The sequence below is a fragment of the Haliotis rufescens genome, unplaced genomic scaffold, assembly GCF_023055435.1.
Source record: "Haliotis rufescens isolate VD_foot unplaced genomic scaffold, xgHalRufe1.0.p SCAF_12, whole genome shotgun sequence".
Taxonomy (NCBI): Eukaryota; Metazoa; Mollusca; class Gastropoda; order Lepetellida; family Haliotidae; genus Haliotis; species Haliotis rufescens.
The window spans coordinates 27,789,823-27,814,432 of record NW_025963802.1 but is presented as its reverse complement, the minus strand read 5'-3'; positions in this window follow the sequence as shown (position 1 = coordinate 27,814,432).

Here is a 24,610-nt window from a genome sequence, read left to right as displayed (position 1 = left end):
TATACACATGCACAAAAGTCAAGCGCCACCCACCATATTTGTGAGCTGTTACTTTTGGGACTTAATGATGACTATTATAACGAGATGTACGATTGTTATAAGCCGTATATGTAAACCTCATGTGATGCAAAAGTTGTCCCAAAGCAAGTTTATCTTGTGTTCCAAAAGAATATGAGCAGAAAGGAATTTTACCGAAGACCAGAGATTGAAGGATTAGAAAACATTGAAAAACTTTTTTTGTCATGTAACTGTCATGATATCAGGAGACCATATCAGGTGTCACATAGACACCCTAGCGACTGCAGAGTCTATTGCAAGACAGAAACATCAGTAACGTGTGTATGATCCACGGACCTTGACCTCAGCTTCAACCCTACGCCTCATACTCATTACAAGTCGTTGAATGCTTCTCTGAGGCAAACGGATCCATTCTTCATGAAGTCCAGCGAGATTTTGAACTGGGGGATCACGATGTCAGATTTTCCGGCCAAGAATGTCCCAGAGATGTTCAATCGGATTAAGATCCGGACTACATGCCTGCCAAGGAAGACTGGCAATAACTTCTTGACGCAAATAAGCCAAAACTGCCCGAGATCTGTGTGGTCTAGCATTGTCGTCCATGTAAACAGGTCTTGTCTGAAGAGGATGGTTGTCAAAATGAGGGACTACCACTGGACGAAGAACGGCATCTTGGTATTGTTGGCCATTCAGATTTCCACGAATTGTCACCAGCGGAAGTTTGCAGCCGAAGGAAACACAACCCCATATCATGACAGACCCCCCGCCACAGGCGTTGCCTTTAAACACGTATTCGACCATCAACAGTTCGTAGCCGCATTCGACACTCGTCAGACCAATGGATCCTTCTCCAGTTGGCCAAGTTCCATCGACTACGGGCACGACACCATATCAGACGATTCCGCATGTGCCTCTCAGTCAGTTGAGGACGTTTTACTGGTCTTCTGGCGTTATAACAAGCCGCTCTGAGGCGACGCCTTACGGTCATCGTCGAGAGTCTCTGATGGGTAATCCACTGCAGTTTTAAATCTGTTGAAGTGGCAAATGGATTTCGTCTGACTATCCTGAAAAGACGTCTATCCTCTCTGTTTGAGGTCTTTCTTGGCCTACCAGACCTATGCCTGTCATTGACATCACTGGTTTGACCATGTTTGACAATCAAACGAGTGACAACACTGTGATGACGACCCATTTGTCTTGCAATGGCCCTGCTTGACATGCCAGCATTTTTCATGCCTATCACTTGCCATCTTTCAGCGTTCGTTAACTTTCTCCTCACCATGGCTGATTTTCAACCTCTATTGGAAGGGGCAAAATGCAACCACGTGTCTGAAACTTGAATTTCACTATTTATAGGTTAGGGGAACAGCAGCAACACGTAAAGCACGCTTTCCTTGTGGTATCTGGACAAATTTGGGTTCATGAAACTATGGAAGCCTAATTCAGTCATACATCATCATATTTCGTATTCCTGATTCCCACACGTAAAAACAAGAGACTATGAATATGGTGGCGCTTAACTTTTGTGCATGTGTATAGATACTGCTTAAAAGTAAAATGAATGAAAAACAATTTAAAATAAGTAAGCTGTCAATTCGTTACAGATAATCTACAGTTCATCTTCAGTTGGTAATTGTGTGTCTTCTGACACTGATGACCCATGTCTCTTCGCATCGTTTGACAAGCATTGCCGACAGACTGCGGATGACAGGTAACTCTGCGTTTATCTACATATCCCAATCACTTAAGTTGTCACATTAATGTTGATACTTGTCTTCACTGTGTCCTGCATATTGCGATGACGTCAATAGTCGAAATATAACAATAGTTATTTTCAATACACACGCACCGTGATTATTCGAGTGAAATCTGAAGAAATGGTGCGCATAGGTGCAAGAACAGTTACCAGTGAATCGATATCTCCACAACATCAACAATCTCTATATGGCACCAACATATTTATGTACACTACATTTCATAAATAACTTCCCCTATTTTCGCGAAAATTTCGCGAAAATTTCGCGAAATTTTCTCGCCACAATTGCGGCACTAACGCGGAATTATCGCGCCACTTTTGAGCCATTAACGCGAAACTATTGCGCCACTTTCGAGGCACTTTCGCGCCATTTTCGCGATAACATTTTACAAGATCGCGGCACTTTCGCGACACTTTCACGGCACTATCGCGCCACTTTCACGCCACTATCGCAACACTTTCACGGCACTATCGCGCCACTTTCACGCCATTATCGCGACACTTTCACGCCACTTTCGCGACACTACCGCGACACTTTCGAGACAGAATAGTCACGCTATCTTGTGACAGTTGTGCTAAATATACGGTACAATATATTGTATTACTCTTTTCCTTGGCTGATTTTGAGTTAAACACGTCCCATTTTAATTCTGGAAACCCAAAAGTCTAGAAACTCTACGGTCTTTGCCCAGTCTCGGTTAAAGGTATTTACAAAATTAAACATGCTGTTTTCACGGGAACATACCAAGGAAGAAAAAATGAAAAAAAAAATTGTTCAAAAACCCAATATTTACACTATGACGCCCATGGGCCTGCCCATGGGCGAAGTGTGGCCCATGGGCGAGAATATGTTTCTTTACCCAAAAGTCATGTTTTTGTTTCGCAAATACATTAAATGTTTTTATTCAAGTATCATGACACAAAATTTAACTCATTTTAACTTAATTCAACGATTTTATAGCGATATTGAAATATTTCGCCCATGGGCGAGAAAAAGGTTTGGCCAATGGGCAAGCCCATGGGCGAGAATATGTTCCTTTACTCAAAACTCATGTTTTTGTTACGCAAATACATTAAATGTATTTATTCAAGTATCATGACACGAAATTTAACTCATTTTAACTTAATTCAACTATTTTATAGCGATATTGAAATATTTCGCCCATGGGCGAGAATGAATATTTTCCTTTACTCAAAACTCATGTTTTTGTTTCGCAAATACATGCGGGTGTTCTTACCATTTTCATGGCACATAATGTAACTCAATTTTACTTAATTCAGCTATTTTATAGCGTTATTGAAATATTTAGCCCATGGGCGAGAAAAAGGTTTGGCCCATGGGCGAGAATATTTCACTTTGCTCAAAACTCATGTTTTAGTGTCGCATATACATGAAGGTGTTCTTAGAAGTTTCATGTCACATAATTTAACAAATTTTAACTTAATTCAACTATTTTACGGCGTTATTGAAATATTTCGCTCTGGACGAGAAAGATTGGCCCATGGGCGAGAATATTTTCCTTTGCTCAAAAGTTTTAGTTTCGCAAATACATAAAGGTGTGTCTACAAGCATGACACATGATTCAACTTTTTTACGGCGTTATTAAAATATTTCGCCCATGTTTTCGTCAGTCCCTTTAAAGCATCAACTAACCGTGTGCAAAGTATATTGTATCGTGTTAAATATACTTTATATTAAATCATTACATTACTATTTAAAGATATACCTGCTGTCGGTCAATTACGATCTACCACACCACGCGTGAATAAACAGTTATGCAGGTGTTGCTGTGGGCAAACACCTAGCCTGAAAATGTTTATTTTTTTGTGGATACATGTTTTACAAATGTTCGTTGATATGTGGATGTATTAAGCACAAAGACAAACAAATGTTTATGAAAGATGAATTAGTGCCTTGAGATATTCATCAAGATGTGTATCATCGTTTAATCGGGTAGGTATGAAATATACAGGTACGCGTGCGCGTATTTTAATGAAAAAATCTATTCGTCTTTTATTGCATAACATTTGGCTGAATATCTTACATTCTAACGAAATCTCGAAATAATTATTTAATTACATGCGGTGGCGAACTGACCAGTGGGAATTTTGTTTCAATGCGATTGAGGAAAACGTGAGTGAATATTGTGACACAATCGACTTTAAACCGACTTTAAACCGCACAAATGTGTTATATCTATAGATTAGTATTATATCTACCTATATACCACTTTATAATGTCGCGGTACATCGTATTTAAAGAAAACAAGGGGCTCAAAGTGAAGCACTTTTACCGTATTTTCTTGAGAAAATCTATGTCAGAAGTGTTCGGTCCGACTTGGCCCGTGCTGTCAAAATCAAATTAAACCTCACAGATGTGTCATCAAATGGATTCACATCTATAGATTAGTATTATATCTACCTAAATACCACTTTATAGTGTCTCAGATCGAGGGAAAAGGGCTTCACTTTGAGCCCCTTGTTTTCTTTAAGTACAGCGATCTGAGACACTATAATGTGGTATTTAGGTAGATATAATACTAATCTATAGATGTGAATCCATTTGATGATACATCTGTGAGGTTTAAGTTGATTTTGACAGCCCGGGCCAAGTCGGACCGAACACTTGTGTGACTGTTGAGAGTATAGGGAGAAGATGTCTACTTTAACCAACGTGTCTGCTTTAAATACGACGAACAGTGACATTATAAAGTGGTATTGATTGAGATATAGTACGTTCCTATAAATATAAACGCTATGCCGACAGATGGAAATTTGTATCACGATAGCTAGAAGTATTTGATACGTTTTAAATCTTATTTCGGTTAACGATTGCTCTTTTACAGGTTAGCTAGATCAGCGACGCTTACAGATAGCTCCACTTTCTGGTTTTCAAGCGATTTACTCCGAATTACTTAATTATGTTGCACGTTTTTGTTTGGTGATTGTTCATTCATGTCATGTGTTTATATTGCATCAATTATATGAAGGTATGATCGCCGATAATGAAGTCATTAGCCAATAACACTTTGGCCCGTCTTGGCCCGGCCCGACGTTTAGGCAATGCCCTGTACATGTATATTTTTTGTGGATACATGTATTACATATTTTCGTTGATATGTGGATATATTAAGCACAAAGGCACAAAAAGTTTATGAAAGATAAATTGGTGCCTTGATATATATATTCAACGAGAACGAATCTTGTATTCTCTCCGCGATCCTGATGTGTATCATCGTTTAATGGGTCATTCATTAAAAGTATGTTGTGAGGCGATATTAAAGGAGCCGCTCAATTTACACAGTGTCGTCCATTTCGCGTGAACTATCATCCTACCCTGTCAGTAAGAGTTATGTAATCGGTACACAAATATATTTGGTGCGATGTCAGTGTGGAAGGAGTTTGAATTACGTCCGCCACTGGCCACCGAAATCCTCAAAGGAGAGTAACAATCAACAAGGCCAATGCCGTACTAATAACCTAGTGACTCACGTAACAACGGCTGTCAATCTGTCTGCTACAGCTACCATACCATCATCCCTGTCACAACTGGCGTATTAACGGCTTATTCAAAATATTAATTGTAGAAACGTCGTTAACAGACTAAAGTACGTCGTATTCAGTCCTCAACTGGATGTTACCTTCCTTATATCGTCTAACAGCCCTGTTTGTGAAAATATGTACTAGACATAAGATTTAAAGACTAATTAAATCAATTGTAAGACCGCATAGACCATAAAACCGAATAAAATATGTCTTGGTATCATCTCTTGTGTATTATTACTTGCCCGTGAAGAGATCACCCGTTTAATAAACATACAGCTTTATTACACATTGTGTAATACCAAAACGCCTGCTTATGTTCTCTCGGAACACGTTTCACGAACAAATATTGAAAGCTCTCAACATCCCTTGGCGTATTCAACGACATTGTGTGTGGAGATGATAGATCACTGGGAGGAGCTTATGCACCCTCGATGACCCCAGCAACCTTGTTGCTAGGCTGACGTCACATGGCATTGTTTTGCCAATGGATCTTGCAACAAAATTCCACAAATTACGTCATCGGGTATTGTGACGTGATTGTAAACTTTGAGCTGCAAGGCCCCGTTCCACAAGGTGATCGTACTCTAGCGCAACGAGAGTCTTTAGTCTAAGTTAAATTATGTGAGTTGTGATAGCCTCAGCACTACGATAATTTTGTGGGACGAACGCCTGAATTCTAAAGGTGGACCATTGTATGATATTAAATTCATACGTTTCGACTTTTGACGTGTTTGAAGTATTATTCTGTTAAACTCAATTGGATTATGCCATGGATCGTGTAGGTGTCAGCCTATTTACACTCAACAGTATAATTCTAAAAACATTATAAATGACAAGTAATAAATAAAATACTAAACTCGCTCTCGTGTAAAACCAATTTTATGAAACTCGTGAATATGTTGTGGTATCTGACTCGCTTTCGCTTGTCAGATACCAGAACTATTCACTCGTTTCATAAAATTGGTATTACACCCGAGCTCGTTTAGTATTCTATATTTAGATGATGGTAATGACCTGAAATGTTATAACGTTAGATTAAGAAGGAGAAACACTGAAGTGTTTTACAATACTTGGAAACATGAGCAATAAGATGTAGCAGCATAAACATGAATGGAATAGGGAAAATGGTGCAAACAAATTGATAAGGATTTTAATACAAAATTATTAAACTAAATAAGTTGCCTGAACAGAAGGGGTACCCAAACTTGTTTGACAGTTATTCGTGTGTTGTAGACAGTCGAATTGGACTCATGTGTGTACGTAGGGTACGCATATCTATTGCCAGTTTTAGTACTCATACACTTTCTCTTTTTGTGTTGATATGATTTCTATTTTCGTACATGATATGATTTCATTTTTATATTTGGCTGCTAAGTTTATATATGTTCGAGTAGCCGTCTGTCCCTCATAAATTGACATTTTTCTGCCTCGCTATTGCATCTCTTGACTACAGGAGATCTACAGCATATAGGGAATCTAACTGCAATTCTTGTTTTAACCAAGCCCGGGTTTGACATTCCAGTAACTGGATTCAGGTTGATTGCAAGATATGCATACCTCGTCATAGTGATTGTTGTGATTGTTTTGTTTGTTTGTTTGTTTGTTAGTTGTATAACGCCGCACTTAGCAATATTTCAGCTGTATGACGGCGGTCTGTAAATAATCGAGTCTGGACCAGACAATCCAGTGATTGACATCATGTGCATCGATGGTTACAGCCCGGCAAAGCCACATTTCGAAAATAGATAGCCCAAATTGTGGCTCTACCGGCAATATCCATTTCTGAAATGTGGCTCTCCCGGCTAGACACCGCATCGATCCACGAAATTGGGATACGATGACATGCATCAACCAAGTCAGCGAGCCTGACCACCCGAGCCCGGTAGTCGCCTCTTACGACAAGCGATGTCGCCCTTTACGCCAAGAATGGGTTGTTGAAGATCTTCACGGGTCCATTGACGCAGGGATTTGTGTAAAGTCATTCAGACAGCATACAATGCCAACTGAAAAATTATACTCAGTGTCTCCGCAAAGTAATATAGTACGGTACTTAGGGTACATGTGAGATTATACTCAGGTTAAGGAGATGTTTAATCCATATAACGTGTTATCATTCTACCTAACAATGTATTTAATGAAATGAATGCAAAACAAACTCAACGGCTAAAAGGTTTAATTGAAGAAACTACCCCTGGTCTTGCCTAATAAATAACTGAAACCCGACACAGATTAAACGCAACTTACAAACACAATCATAATCTGGTTAATCTGTATCACTCAACGAGTTGGAGCCGCTTACTCTGCCGACAGTATGACAGTATTGGGCAGCTCGGTAATTAGGAGGTAAAACCAGGCAGGTACACTGGTCACACTTGACTGGTCTGACTGATGATTAGGTCGTGTGTCAATTGGGAGTGAACCATAGCAAGTAGTATCTGCGAAACTATTTGTTCCTTTTATTGGACCGATTAGTTTTATGACCATGGGCCTCGGCATAAGCGTGGTGTTGGAAGACAAGTTATACATGTACATCCGATATGGTGACTGTTTTTCGCTATTCATATTCTAAATACATTCATAATACCACAACATTTTAGTTCTCCTTGAAACTTTACAATCACTTCAATATGTACAATAGATTGAACGAGAACAAATGATATATTTCAGATTATTAAATCATTGTCTCTATTATCAGCCGCTACGTTTGTATCGTTTGCATTGTACAAAGAAATATTTTGTCTGTCCTTTTGCAGATTTAGCCCCAGAATGTGCTCATTCGAAGTAGGAACGAAAATAATTGCTTATCATGAGTATATATGATACAGTTAAAAGTTACTTGTACACTGTAGACGTATTCACTTTAAAGTCGTATACGACCTTCGCGAGCGAGTTGAATGATCCAGGTTAATTGGAACGAAGTCTAGAAAGGGTTATAAAGTTTGTATTTGGTAATGTGTAGGTTTGTTAATTATGATTTTTTAAAATTCCTTTTATTTCAGTATGTAAAAACATAATTATGCGCTTAAAAACAGAGCTGACTTGATGGGAGATATGGCGCTAGCCACCTGAGATTGTCTTTTGGACACGGTTTAACCTTACTGTGTCCTCACCCTGGTTGTTGTTACCGTTGTTATAAGGGATTAAGAGCTACGACTCATTGCATTTTTTGGTTACAGTCTGTATCACTAAAGTGGACATGTGCAGGTGAACTCTGTTCAATTAGTATATGAAATGCCCAAAAATGTGAACGCCAGACAATAATAACCTGAGTGCAAATCCACGTGCGTCTGCCTTTCCCCTCGTTCACCTTCGAAATCCTTGATTATTATATCATGCCAAAGTTCTGAAATTCAGTGACAATGTTGCTGAACGGTAGAATCTGATGGACGTATTGTGCAGAACCTGTTTGACACTGTGGGTTCGAGGACCACTAACACTCTGAGCTAAAAAAAAATTTGGTCCTAACCGCCCCAACATCTACAAGTTTGTAAGCTTGTAGACATCATTAAGAAGAAATTAACAGTCCCATGCTGAGACCTTTCTCAAAATTCAGGCCGGTGGCAGGCTGCCAACAAAGAGAAGAAAATATCGCAACACCGACACAAGTGTGCTCAGTCAAACAAAGAACTTACGACCGGCAGAAAACAACTCCAGTTGAGTATGCCGATGCTGTATCTTAACCGTGTTGCCCTGAAAATTTAAACATGCTAATTAAATCCATAATCGAAAAATTATTTTTAATAGAAACCGTATCTTTATTTGTTCTTGCACTGTATCATATCGTGTATTTCATCTGTATATGTGTAATGTGTATATGTATAAATGACTACACTTATACCGCATATTCTGCAACAGACTATAATTAATCACCTTATTATTGTCTCTCCATTTTCCATGACCAACTGCACTAATACCCTTTTAACAGTGGACACCGATTTCAGTATACATGTAGGCTTTTTGTTCAAAAAGGAATATGCAGGAAATTATATGTAACAATTAACTGTGTACTAATTACATGTTTGAATGTTATCAGATTTGCGTTCTGAGATACAGTGATGTAAGCATCTTCTACAATTAACAATACATGTATATAATAAAAATAAAAAACTCTCTGCCGGAATTTTTTGTGGAAATCATTCGATCAAGTAAAAATGACTGCGTGACAAGACGAATCAACTATTTATACCCGATAAAAGAAACTGCCTTATTTTAGGAACAGTGCTATAACAGGACATTTGAATTTTTTAACAAGCAGATACATTAGAGACAGTGACTACATGTACGTAATCCGTATCAATCAAAGGTGTAAAAAAACTGAAAATCGTATCTGTCGGAGACCTACCAAATTACCAAGTTTTATCATTACTATATTTATTACAATGCAAATACTTTAGTGATACATTTTTCAGAGGAGAGGGCATACAAACAAGTATATTGCTTCCATGTGTGAATGCAGGTTGTACTTGACATCTCAGTTCTCAGTTTCATTCCGGTTGTATATCTGAATTTGTATATGGAACCATGCGTACAGCATGACAATTACATGCTATTCGTCAGTCTACAACACACATAACACGGTCAAACAATTTTGGGCACCGCTTTTGCAAGTTATTTAGTACAATAATGTTTTATTAAAATCTATTTCAATTTGTTTTCACCATTTTCCCTATTGGCAGTCGTTGTTACGTGCGTCACTAGGTAATTAGTACGGCATTGACCTTGTTGATTGTAACTATACTTTGAGGATTTCTGTGGGCAGTGGCGGACGTAATTCAAACTCCTTCCACACTGACATCGCATCAAATATATTTGTGTACCGATTACATAACTCTTATGGACAGGGTGGGGTGGTAGTTCACCGGACGACACTGTGTATATTGGGCGGCTCCTTTGATATCTCCTCCAAACATACGTTTATTGAATGACCCCATTAAACGACGATACACATCTTGATGAATATATCAAGGCACTAATTCATCTTTCATAAACATTTGTTTGTCTTTGTGCTTAATATATCCACATATCAACGAACATTTGTAAAACATGTATCCACAAAAAACAAAACATTTTCAGGCTAGGTGCTTGCCCACAGCAACACCTGCATAACTGTTTATTCACGCGTGGTGTGGTAGATCGTAATTGACCGACAGCAGGTATTGTAGAATCACTTGTAAATAACGCCGACACTGTAATTAGATACAACGTCCTAATGAGAATATGAGAATTATCATAAGAAGGCTGTTGTTTTTTTCTGAACTGTTACCATTTTCATACCCCAAGTGGCAATGCAGTTAAAAGGTGCTTTAGTGTCACTATATTCACTCACGTTTTCCTCAATCGCATTGAAACATAGTTCTCCACTGGTCAGTTCGACACCGCATGCTATTAAATAATTATTTCGAGATTTCGTTAGAATGTAAGATATTCAGCCAAACGTTATGCAATAAAAGACGAATAGTTTTTTTCATTAAAATACGCGCACGCGTACCTGTATATTTCATACCCAGTGTCACGTAATTGCCCAGTGTGATGTATCAACGGGGCATAGAATGATAAATGAAATAGAAACTAACTAAACTTGAATGTTGTGGAAAATAACTCCAATGAATTGGAGTACACGCACATGGATTCGTATGATAAACTGTCAAAACGTTTTGAGAGGTAAGGCCGGGTTCATTAAAGATCGCTACAAAATGTAAAACAGGTAACATTTGTAGAACTTCTATAAAGGAAACATCCAATCAAATGCCCTTTTTAAATAGTAATGTAATGATATAATTTAAAGTATATTTAACACGATACAATATACTTTGCACACGGTTAGTTGATGCTTTAAAGGGACTGACGAAAACATGGGCAAAATATTTTAATAACGCCGTAAAATAGTTGAATCATGTGTCATGCTTGTAGACACACCTTTATGTATTTGCGAAACTAAAACTGTTGAGCAAAGGTAAATATTCTCGCCCATGGGCCAATCTTTTTCGTCCTGAGCGAAATATTTCAATAACGCCGTAAAATAGTTGAATTAAGTTAAAATTTGTTAACTTATATGACATGAAACTTCTAAGAACACCTTTATGTATATGCGACACTAAAACATGAGTTTTGAGCAAAGTGAAATATTCTCGCCCATGGGCCAAACCTTTTCTCGCCCATGGGCTAAATATTTCAATAACGCTATAAAATAGCTGAATTAAGTAAAATTGAGTTACATTATGTGCCATGAAAATGGTAAGAACACCCGCATGTATTTGCGAAACAAAAACATGAGTTTTGAGTAAAGGAAAATATTCTCGCCCATGGGCCAAACCTTTTTCTCGCCCATGGGCGAAATATTTCAATATCGCTATAAAATCGTTGAATTAAGTTAAAATGAGTTTAATTTTGTTACATTTTGTGTCATGATACTTGAATAAATACATTTAATGTATGATTTGCGAAACAAAAACATGAGTTTTGAGTAAAGGAAAATATTCTCGCCCATGGGCCTAACCTTTTTCTCGCCCATGGGCGAAATATTTCAATATCGCTATAAAATAGTTGAATTAAGTTAAAATGAGTTATATTTTGTGTCATGATACTTGAATGAATACATTTTATGTATTTGCGAAACAAAAACATGAGTTTTAAGTAAAGGAATACATTCTCCCCCATGGGCGACATAGTGTAAATATTAAGTTTTTAAACATTTTCTTTTTCATTTTTTCTTCCTTGGTATGTTCCAATGAAAACAGCATGTTTAATTTTGTAAATAACTTTGACCGATACTGGGCAAAGTACCGTAGAGTTTCTGAGAATTAAAATGGGACGTGTTGAACTTACATTTTCCATGGCATGCTATTCTGCATTATTTAAGATCATAGTGTAAAACTTCTTTTCCTTTTACAAATATCGCTATTTATGCTTTATTTTGACTGAAAATGTAAGGTGATTTTGTGGTCATGACTCCAATCACAAAAACTCGTACACACATTAGCTGAGGTGATTTTCACGGCAACAAATAAGATAGAACAGAATCAAATACAATCATGTGTGGGCCAAAATGACCGTCAGGAAACCTCATAACCAACTAATGTTTTGTGCATGTCTAGTATCCCATAATGTTTCGTGATAAGTTTCATTCTGAATATAATGTGAAATAGTCTGGACAAAATCGTTTGGTTATTAAAGATTTCCTATGATAAACGAAGTCCTTCACAAATATTACGTCGCTAGGTATTTGTATTACACAGTGACTTGTTCTTGATGTGTGGACGATTATTAACATTGTAAAAGAATACGCTTTTTATTGGAAACAAAATAAACAAAACCATTTCCATAAGTTACTTCTTTTCCATTTCATTCCATTCCATTCCGACTATATCATAAGCCTGTGTTAATGAATCATACTCATGAATCAGGTTAGAGCGTATCCACCACAAACACATGCAAATGCAAGTCAGGTATTTGCAAGTCAAAGACATACATGTACAGTTACCACATTGAAATAACACAACTTTATACGAAGCTTCTGAAATAAACTTAGGGAAGAGCTGGTTTCGTGTTTTAGAGGAAACACTAGAATATAGACTTATCAGGCTGATTATAACTAGATTTGATTGAGAAATTTTAATCAATTAGACGTACATTTCTTAGAATTGATGAGTAGATGTAAATCTTCCATGACTGCTATTTGAGCGTCTTCGGGATTTATAACATGGTGCCCCGATTTTGATTTCAGTGGGGGGCACGGGTGGCCCAGTCGTCTTAGGCGCTGCGATTCGCTGTGCATAGTTGCGTCCCTTGGGCACGCCAGAAACCTATGAGTGTGGGTTCGAAACCCGGTTCGCCCCAATTAAGTTTCTAGGTTTGTCAGCACCATACCCATGCTCGTGGGGTTCACCGAAATGGTAAACGTCTGAGACCTGCATCACTTCGGGCTTTCCTCCTACATTAAGCTGACACGCCGCGATATAACTGGAAAACTGTTAAATGGGCAATTCCCCGAGAGTTGTTGCCGTTGTTATTGTTTTTCCCCGTGAGTACCCGGATGATATAGCAGAGATCTAGACTAGTTCGCGACCTGTGCTGCGCCATTCGTAAGCGCAGTTGTCACTTTTATTGACAGTATAAGGGCGTATTGTCACAATTATCAACAAAATGAAATACAGTTTTGGAAATAATAAGGAAATGTAGGTATCTTTGTGGGTAGCATCATTAATGGTGACGGTGTTTTGATAAGTCACTTGCTAGGTAATTGTGTGATTTTCGTTTACACTATTTTGACTTGCAACACAAAGAAAATTGTTCACCTGCCCATTGCTTATTTTATGGTGTTTATATTTTTACAGTCAAAATGTGCAAAAGTTTCACTTAGGAAATTTATTAAACGCCCAAATTTCAGTTATTTCACAAATTGACTGAAAAATATGCCCATCTGTATTATTATGATGACGAATTCCAAACATTTTTATGTTTAATATCATCACCAAGTGACTTAAAATGTAAGGATATTAAAACTACATTTCTATATTGTTTGGATTCTAATCCCAGCATAATTAATCTATTGTGATGTTTTTAAGCCCTTTTGACCGTCTTAGTCATTTTTAGTCAATCTGTTAAATAAATGAAAAGATTTTTCAGTCAATCGCCTGAAATGTTTAGACATTCTATAGATTGCCTGAGTGAATCATATTTTACACATTGACTGTAACATATACACGCATACAAAGGAGAAGACTTGTGAAAACGTCTATCGCGCATCGAAGAACTTCCCAACCAAGACGTAGAGGAACAAGAATGATTCTGTTCAATGCTACAGCAAATGAATGAAAACAAAATGCAAATATATTAATTACAACCTACCAAAGTTATATCTATATTTTTAGTCAGCTGCCTTGTTCGAGGAATGCAACCGTTAATATTCACATAAAGGAACAATATTCCACACATCTGCAGCTGTACAAAGAAACTTATTGGATGTCACGAGTCTCTGTAACAGTAAAAATATTTCAAAATATATTTATCGTTTCGGGATATTATAACCCGTGTTTGGTTTCTCAACTGATCACTTAGTTTGTTTCAGTTGTTTCACATAAGTGTCAAGTCTCAAAGGTCAGCTGAGAAAGCCCACGTGACAACTGTTTTCATAATGTCCACGGTTCTTTAAAAAAATCCATTGAGTTAGATAACAATGAGCAATCAATCAACGTGATATCGGCTTTGAACAAAGTATGTTGTTTTCACATCGGCACTTCACGCCCAGATATTTGGGTATTCCGTCTGCTTTAGTAAACATACACATGTAAACGCTTACTTTTGACAAATTCACCGTGCAAAATAACAGTGATTATTCAATCAACGTAATTTCTGCTGACCCTTTGATGGCGAGGAATGATGGTGATCACTCCTCTTGCTGGGCTGAAACGTGCATATTATATAACATACATTTCACCTCACTTCAAACCGGGATTCGGTTTAAACCTGGATTTGAATTGAATAAATACCCCAGACACACGAAATGCCTAATGGGAACCTTTATCAGGTAATCTGAGTGGTGCCTCCAGTAATTATACCTGTAATAAATTAACTGAGCATCAATTGAATGACGACAAATACACAAGTGTAGGGTTATACCAGAAAACATGGATGACAACAAGGGAGTAGTTTACCCACGCAATCCGAAAGCCGAAAATGCTTTCACTGCAGGGATACTTTTCTTATTATAAACTATAACCACCAGGGGTATTTCCAAATAACGACATCCGATGAGCTTTTGTCGTGCTTTTTGTCTGTTTATTTAGGCTGAAGAAATTTATTAACATGCGCCCTTTGTCCAAATCTTCATAGATCACGGTTGAATCAGTGTTGAAAAATGCGTAAAACAAATATTGCCTCCAAGTTTATTTATCTGTCCTTGCAGACGGTAGCCCAGTCTCTTGTCACGCTCAGTTGCGTTAGCGAGCAAAATCGACTCACGGCAGCTAGTGTGCCCAAGCGGCCAATGTCAGACTGCCGAGAAGAAGCTAGAGATTAGCGGCATTAAACCCAACTAACTCACTGATTTCAGTGATTCGTTCTGATAAGTAGTGCCCCTTCTAACTATTCACTTATTATACCTGTTGTCAGTGTTAGAAACATTTCAATGTTCTAAAACAGATAATTAAATAGTTGGTTCACATACTCATCGACCCGTTGGACGCGGACATTTCGCAATTTCATAAATCAATTTCTTAAGTGGTCTAACGGGTTCATTTTGTTACACGTCTACGTAGCAAAAGTGTCAGTTTAATACGTTTTATATAACGTACGGGCTTTGTCTTAAATATATGCAATATTATTATTAAAGCAATACACAGACTTCTTTCTTTAGATACGCATGTATGTGTTTAAAAGAACATCCTTGAAAGGGGCCCGGGGAAAATATTATCTTGGATGGTAGTATTATATGTTGTATTATTTTCCACTTACATGGAATTAACATTTCACGAACGCCCGATACCCTCACTATTTGATAGTGATTTATAAACACATGCTCACGATACAGTCGGAATGCTTTTAGCAATGATTTTCTTTTGAATATGGAAAGGATTGTGTCGCTTTTATTATGAAACTGTAGCATATTAAATATTTGGCGGGTGTTAGTGCAGTCAGTATAGACGCTTGAAATATAGCTTATAACAAGCCAATTGGACATATCCGATAACACACTTGCGAGTAAGCAGAACCTCTCCTACCTTCTTAAACATATGTTCGAGCTCAAATTAATGAATTGAATTATTTACAAATATCAAACGATGCATGGAACCCACGTGGCCAATATCTTCTCTATCCAGGGAATATTTACAAGAAACAGTGTCAAAAGAAAATTAAATCACTCTATTGCGAAAAGCGTCTTTGTAAAACGAAAGCCAATGAAGCGTGTTGATTGGTAAAACAATAGAGGATTATAGGGGCCGTCTCACAGGCAAGTGAGCAGAGGTTTCAGCTCCACAGGATCCCAACAACCAGCCAGGTCGAAGGCTGGCATTCTAATAAAAGTAAGCGGGGTTCGATCAGACACGCATTTATAGACGGAACAAAAAGCTACAGAAACCCAGGTCGTGCAGCTGAAAGCCGGGGGTCGCCTGACACCTAAGAAGAAAAAAACAGGGCGCCTGATAACGCCCTGCAGACCACCCAACACCTGCCATGGGTGGCCAAAGCAACCATTCTGCAATATCATGACACTGTGTCAAATCATGTTTGCTTGTAAATGTGCTTATTTAGAACATATGTACATTCGTATTTGAATAATCGCTTAAGTATCCTTGACATGATCATCATGCTTGTAACAACCGTTACGTTCGGGCGTAGCGGTAGTAAACCCTCCATTATATCTAAAATGTTAACTGTTCTTTAAACACGACCAGGTGCTATAAGCGTACGCATAGACAACAAAGGCACACATTTGAACCGACTGTCGCCGCTCATTCATCGTCATGTATATCATGATGTAATTGTAATAAGGGTATTGTCAATAAAGCTTTGCGCCCGTCTGTTAGTTCTGTTAGTGAGACTACATCATTACCGATTACATAAGCTTTGTATTGATATGTTTATCGAGACGAATCAAAGTACGTGAGGGGTGTAAGAATGTTTTAACGCCTCACCGTCACACGAAATGAAAACCGGAGTCACTCGAATGGTTTAAGTAAGACAGTGACAATAAATGAGGGCGCCATGAGGGTCACACTTTACAGACAGGCGATAGTCAATTTACGTCAGACCTCTATACAACGTTAACATATGCTCCGATTAAATCCGGGGCGCATTCAAATATTAGTCTTGTCAGCAGCATATTGGGTGAACTATAACTATAACTGTCGGATGCTAAACGTAAGTTAGGGACATAATCTAGAATATTTAAGAGTTTAAAAATGATAATTTAGTTGATTTATTTCGATAATAATTTTTATTATTATGAAAATCTCCATAACGAATATCTAATATCCGAAAGAAGATTGCAGCTCGCTTTAAAGTGCATTCTATCCCCGGCAGTTTGATTTTTGCAATTTTTTGCATATACGAATGCTGGTCACCACTCCGTAACAATTGATGCGATGGTCTTTGTGGATTAGCCTTCAACTGTTATTACTGTAGAATATCACTTTTTGTAAGAATTATGAAGTGGACATTTGGAGGCGTCTCAGGATATCTTTCAGGATATTGGAAACATGTATAGACTGCCTGGCTTTAGATAGGATTTGTGATCTTAACAATTACTGGGTGTGACAAAGTATACATGATCTCATTAGGGGATACCAAGGGTATCAGTTTAATATTAGAGGACGTTGGCAGTGAATGCGTAATAGCATGTCGATTTCTAATCCTTTCTTTCTCTGTGGGTAATCCTTTCAACCTGATGAAAGGAGGTCACTCAACCAGTTCGTGCATTTTTTTTGTCAAATGTGTCTGTAAATGAAGGACAGCTGAACAAAGAGTAAAATCTATTTCTCATGTCACTTCCAGCTGGTGACATGTAGTGAACTTAACATGTGATGATGACTTTTCATATTTATATTACAATAGTTTGTCAAACTGTAAATGAAACTGTAATATAAATTATTAATATATTCAATGTGAGGAAATGTCAGTACGGGATAATGTCCGAGTAGGGGACTGTCAGTGTGGGGGAAATGTCCTACACTCCTTAAATATATGGTGTGGTACATAAAAAAGGAGCCAACAATCCCGCGTTGTAAATGCTTATTTTAGAACGTAATATGTGGCAATGTGTATAATAACCTTTTCATTCAGATCTTCGGAGAGGCAGCAACAGAAGCCAGCACTGGCTTGTGCTGTCCTATCCGTTTTACAAAACGTTATAAAACAGTGTCAAACCATACCTACATTGTTTTGTGTGATGGATGATACAGGTACATGTTATCTCGTCTTCTTAACATTCACTTACTTCATTAGTGAAGGCGCACACGTATAACTAAACACAACGACATGAGAAACATATTTTCATGACCTGTAGCCAAGAGGTCCTTGTCAATTGTAGCCCTCCCTCCTTTAGTGAACATTAATAAACAACCAGTATCGGTACATAACATGTTCTCTGGTCTCGAATCCAACGCAACAAGTTCATTAAATACTGCGTAGCAATCCTATTTCAGTGAAGGAATGTTAAGAATTAGACGACAAAATGACTGCATAGTGTAATGTGTTTGAAGTCATTGTTCTATATTCTAAGCAAACACGATACCACAGGATATCTGAGATGTTGCTGACGAAGAAATATGATCTTGTGTCAATTCAATTCAATTTTTTATTTCAATTCTTTATTTTTCAGTATAAAGGCCATAGGCCCGCGTACAAATATTCACTGAAAATTACAGTATAGATCTTGTGTCGCAAATAGATGGTAATCCTTGATCCTCGCACAAACCTGTCGACATCGTTCATATCTGTTGCGCTTCCGTCCTAATGACCATGAGTATTACATATGTTCTTAAATGTAAAGACGTCTTAAATGCCTCTGGTTAACGCTATTATTCAAATGCCTGCACAGCTGAATCTACCCTACTCCTAATGAATACAATTTGCTGGAAGGTGGATTTCACCCTCCACGTTTATGATGTTATATAACGCATGACTCTTCCTGTTATTTCGTGCACCTGCTTAGCATTGTGAGAAGACAATGTAGTTAACTACCCGAGTTGTCTCGCTATAAGTTACATAATAAACTGTGGGGTGCTTTTTTTTATTGGAGTAGATATTCTGAGTATATTCATTGTGAATAATGCTGCAGTCTGGTTCGCTCTCAAATGTCTAGAGAATAAAGAATTCATCAAATCACAACTATATATGCAGACCCCGCCACCAAAAACCCTAATCCTTTCAGATTCGTTAAGTGGGCTCCAGGCTATAAACAAACTAAAACACAAAAAGCGCCCAAAACTAATACAACAGATAATTAAAAGCGTCAACAATCTACGTAAACTAGGTAAAGACATAGAAATAGTACGGATCCCTGCCCACGTTTGAGTGTTTGGCAACGAACACGCAGACAAAGCAGCCAAATCAGCACTAAAATTAGAAGAAGTAAGCATCAACCTACCAATGTAAAAAAAATAAATTAAAAGTAATACAAAGTGGCAAAATAACTATCAGAAATAACTAAACTACAAACAGGCCATACTAAGTTAAACTCCCACCTACACCAAATTAAAAAAACACCAATCCTGGAAATGTCCCCACTGCAACTTATAGAAACCCCATAGAAAATCCTGAACACGTAATACTATATTGCACACAGTACCAGCAACATAGAACAACACTCCAATCCACACTAAACTGCAACAATCAAATGACACTAGCAACGGTACTAAACACCCTAAATGACTTACAAACCTTTAAAGCACCAGGCATATATCTAATCAAAACAGCCCTACTCGGCCGCATCTAACAAAGTACAACAAAAAAGCTGCCAATAAACCTTAAAATTCTAAACCTACAAATACACACTTAGAACTACAACTGCTAAAACTACATTTAGTCCCCCCCTCCACCTTTTGCATGGCATATTTCAAAATTCAAAATTTGTTATCCAAATTAAGTAAACAACCCTAAAAGCCCCCCGAGGTTGCCCCACCTTCTCGGACATACCCTTTTCGACCAAACACTAAATGGCCTGGCGGGCCCGTGCGCGAATTACGCATGTGTCGGAAAGCGCACGTTAAAGTCCCAATTTAAGTAAGTAAGTAAGCAGACCCCGCGTATCTGAGACACTCGACATGTGTATACGTGCACCAACTTTTGCACAAATCAAGTGTACCAGTAGTTTGTCTGATTAACGAGCAGAAACTCATCTTACAACTTACCACTATGTGGAACAGATAACCAACACAGTATTTGACCTAACATTTTAAAACCGTCTATGTATCATATCTTTGAAAATCATTTACAAGTTCAACACATAAGGAAGACATCTTTAATTTGGGGAACACAATGTTTCGGAGTGTATTCTTACTCCTTCACCCGATGAAGGAGTAAATATTACTTCGAAACATTGTGTTCCTCACTAAAAGTTACCATCCATAAATTCTCTTCCTTACATGTATGTATCATCCGTGTATCACCTGGTTTCTACTTCGTTTTGAGGAAAGTTATCCCGTTTTCATAAGCACATCAAAACCGAAATGTATTTTCATATATTTAATCCTGAATGCTAAATGCTAAACAGAGACTGTGATGGCCGCTGTTAACACCCAGCATTTCAGGCATTTACGGACGAACGCAAGTCCTTATTGTGTATGAATCAGATGAGCTGAGGAACAAAATCGGGGTGAATCTAGAAAATAAGTGTATTCAGGCACCACTAGGAATTGCGTTCTCATACACTACTCCCAATTCCGAAGTCTATTGATAACTTATAAAAATGAGTTACACACATCAGGGAATATATACATTTGTCAATGAATTTCTTATTGATTAATATAGAATAGGTCATGCATCCTTGCGGAAAAAATACAGTTTAAGAACATATCCATGTAAAGCTTTATATTGTTAATATACACCTACACCTCTTTAAATATAACACGAGCAACAGGCTTATATAGCTCCAGGTTAGATTGAACATACACCCGTCATACATGGGGAAGTAACGCACGACAGCATTTCTGAAGTGTACATGCAGTGTACCAATTGGGCGCCACTTTCTCGACACTATTACCGACTTTTACGGCACTATCGCGCCACTTTCACGGCACTATCGCGGCACAATCGCGCCACTTTCACGGCACTATCAAGCCACTTTTGCGGCACTATCACGGCACTTTTGCGCCACTTACGCGCCACTAACGCGAAACTTCGCGGCATTAGCGCGCAACTTTCGCGGCATTTTCTAGCCACTTTCGCGGTATTATCGCGCCACTTTCGAGTAACTTTCGCGATACTTTCACGGCACTATCGCGAACGTATAGCGAAATAGTTTCGCGATACAGGGGAAGTGACTTTTGAAATGTATTTGTGAGTCACTTGATGGTTCACTGACAAGGACATGGCACAGCAGAGTTTCGGCTCTTGTGTTGTCAAACGAGAAGTATGTGTTGTTACTTAATTCCTATACTCTTCTCTCAAATGCCGACCGCCTCTGGTCTAGTGGTAGAGCGTCAACCCGGAGAACGGAAGGTCCGGGGTTCGTCATTCCTAAAGAAGTTACAAGATGGTACTTGTTGTTACCCTGCCTGGCGCTCGGCATTAAGAGGATAAAACAAGGACTGGTCGGCTCGGAGTCAGTATACTGTGTCTAAGTGGGGTATCCATGTTAAACTGCGACATGGTGTCTCAGTACACTAGCATTTTAAAATCGGCATTAGTCCGGACTAGCACAAGTAGACACATAAACATGTGCATGCACGTCGCTATGTAAGTGTAATAACCTTGGACCTGACCTCACCTTCATGCTGAAGAAAACCTACCAATGTTCACAAAGTTGTCATTTACGTCAACAAGTTAATTAGCCAAGATTACGTCTGCCATACTTTAATGCCATGTGTCTTTTCATTGCTTATATGGTCATGTCATTTTCAATTTGGTTCAGACCATTTGCTGTTAAACGTATCAATTTGATTATTAAATTAAATTGTTTGTGGATCACATCACTGTAAAACTCCTGCTTGTATGTTGGTTACATTATGGAGAACGAGTGACTGTAGATTAGTATAAAGGCTATTCATTCGCTTCATCTAGGTTTAGATTTAGCCATTATTGTATAGTTAATGCCATATTTCTAATGCTACTCTCTTAGTACGGTCCGACTTTAACTTTGGCAGGATTAAACCTTTTACAGCTGTATCTCTATTCAAACGGCTAGGTATCTATACTGAACCGCAAAATAAACGTCACCCAAGTAACATTGCATAAAAAAGTTGTCATTTAAATATCTGTGTAATTTTTGTCAAAATTTCTAAAATTTAACATTACCTTGTCCGGAAAAAAATGATGATAAAAAAAAAGCAGATGACAATAAAACCGATCGCCCAAACGCATCACGGCAACGGCCATGGTAAGCCGATGCACGTGAGTTCCGTGCAAATTGAAATGCACATGCGTTCCCCCATTTCCTGCCCTATAAAAATCCACCCAGATCGGATAACATTCATTCGTTTTTGAATTGCTATACCACATGCCAAGATTGACAAGAAATCAGCGACACCAAGCCCTTGGACGATTGCAAAGCTGGACAAACCGCCCGGCAAGTAGCCAATGCATTTCAGGTCCACGCAAGGACCATGTACAGGCTCCAGCAACGGTACCAGACCACCAACACTACAGATGACCGAGCACGTAGTGGAAAACCAAGGATCACCACCCGATGTCAGGATCATCAGATTGTGCGACAGCATCTTCAAGATCGCTTTGTTACTGCTGCGGAAACTGCCCGACAGACCATGGGGACACACCAGCGACACATTAGTGCGGACACTGTGCGTCAACAATTGACGAGCAGACACCTCCACTGTCACAGGCTACACCGAGGACCCATTCTGACACCACGTCATCGCCGGGACCGTCTTCAGTGGGCAACACGGCACTAGCATTGGCGCCACAAGCAGCGGAGAAGAGTCCTCTTCTCAGACGAGAGCCGTTACTGTATCTCAACAGCAGATGGCAGAGAGAGAGGGGAACGTTATTCGGATGCTTGTGTTGTTGAGAGAGACTCATGGAGTGATCCGAGCATCATGGTGTGGTCGGCCCTGTGGTCTTCCAGAACATCGGTCCAGGGCGAGGCAATGGTGTCACAGCATCTCAGTACATTGATCAAGTCTTGAGACCACACGCCATACCTCATTTGGCACGTCGCCGCATTCACGAATTACAGCATGATAATGCCCGTGCCCACACTGCGAGAGCAACAAGAGACTTCCTCCAGCAGAATGGCATCAGAACCATGCAGTGGCCTGCCCTCAGTCCCGATTTAAATCCCATTGAGCACCTGTGGGACGAGATTCAAAGGCTGAATGATGTCAGACCAAGGCCGACAACTGCAGCTGAACTGCGTCAGGCGTTCCTTAGAATGTGGGCTCAAGTGCCTATGGCCTTCATCAACCGTGAAGATCCGGGGTAGAATAGGTCTTCAGCAACCCATGCTTGTCGTAAAAGGCGACTATGCTTGTCGTAAGAGGCGACTAACGGGATCGGGTGGTCAGGCTCGCTGACTTGGTTGATACATGTCATCGATTCCAATTGCGTGGATCGATGCTCATGATATTAATCACTGGATTGTCTGGCCCAGACTCGATTATTTACAGACCGCCGTCATATAGCTGGAATATTGCTGAGTGCGGCGTTAAACAACAAACCAACCAACCAACCAACCAACCATGTAATGACGTCGCATGGCAGTCATCAATGCACATGGCGGACACACAAGACACTGACTTGTGATGCCATTTTCTCAGAGACAAGGGTTGGGTTTCAAGTAAAGAACATTTGACACTTATTTTTCAACCTTGGTTATCAGTTTTGCCAAGTTTCATCTTTTTAATATGTCTCAAAGTATGTTTACAATGTTGGACATATAAGGTTTCTCATATATCTATCCATGGTGACGTTTCTTTTGCGGTTCAGTATAGTTTTAAAGACTACGTTTTCATAAGTACTTCAATATGCCTTTGAATGACATTTAGAAGTGATAAGGAAGAGAATATATGGAAGTCAACTTCTTTATTATGAGAAACATAGGGTTTGACACTTCATAATTCACCGTCAACGACAAGGTCTACCACAAATCCACGGACTGTCTCCACTCATCACAGAAATCTTCACTCCATATGTCAAAGAATCCGCTCTCTCCACAGCACCATTCCAACCCCACTGCTGTTTGACACATTCACCACCATAGCCCACCAGAACAGCCCCAGGGAGGTCCTCAAACACCTCAACGTCCAGCTCCAGAGAATCCAGTTCACCATGGAGACGACAGAAACCAATCAACACCTTCCCTTCCGCGACGTGTCCCTCCAAACTACAGAAGGACTAGGAACATCATTGTACCGCAAGCCATCACACAGAGACCAGTACATCTACAAAACTCCAGATAAAATAAGTCACCATCGCCACCCTCACCCGACGTTCCAAATCCAGTTGCAACCTGATGCCCTCAGCAGTAAACTGGACCATGTTTTCTGAATTTGTATGTAAACCTGTCCATATTACCTGGATAGTAATAGTATCGCTTGTATAATTAAGTAATTCAGAAAACGCTTTGCACGTCCATCTAATATCAATTTTTGAAATGAGAGATTTAGCAGTACCGAC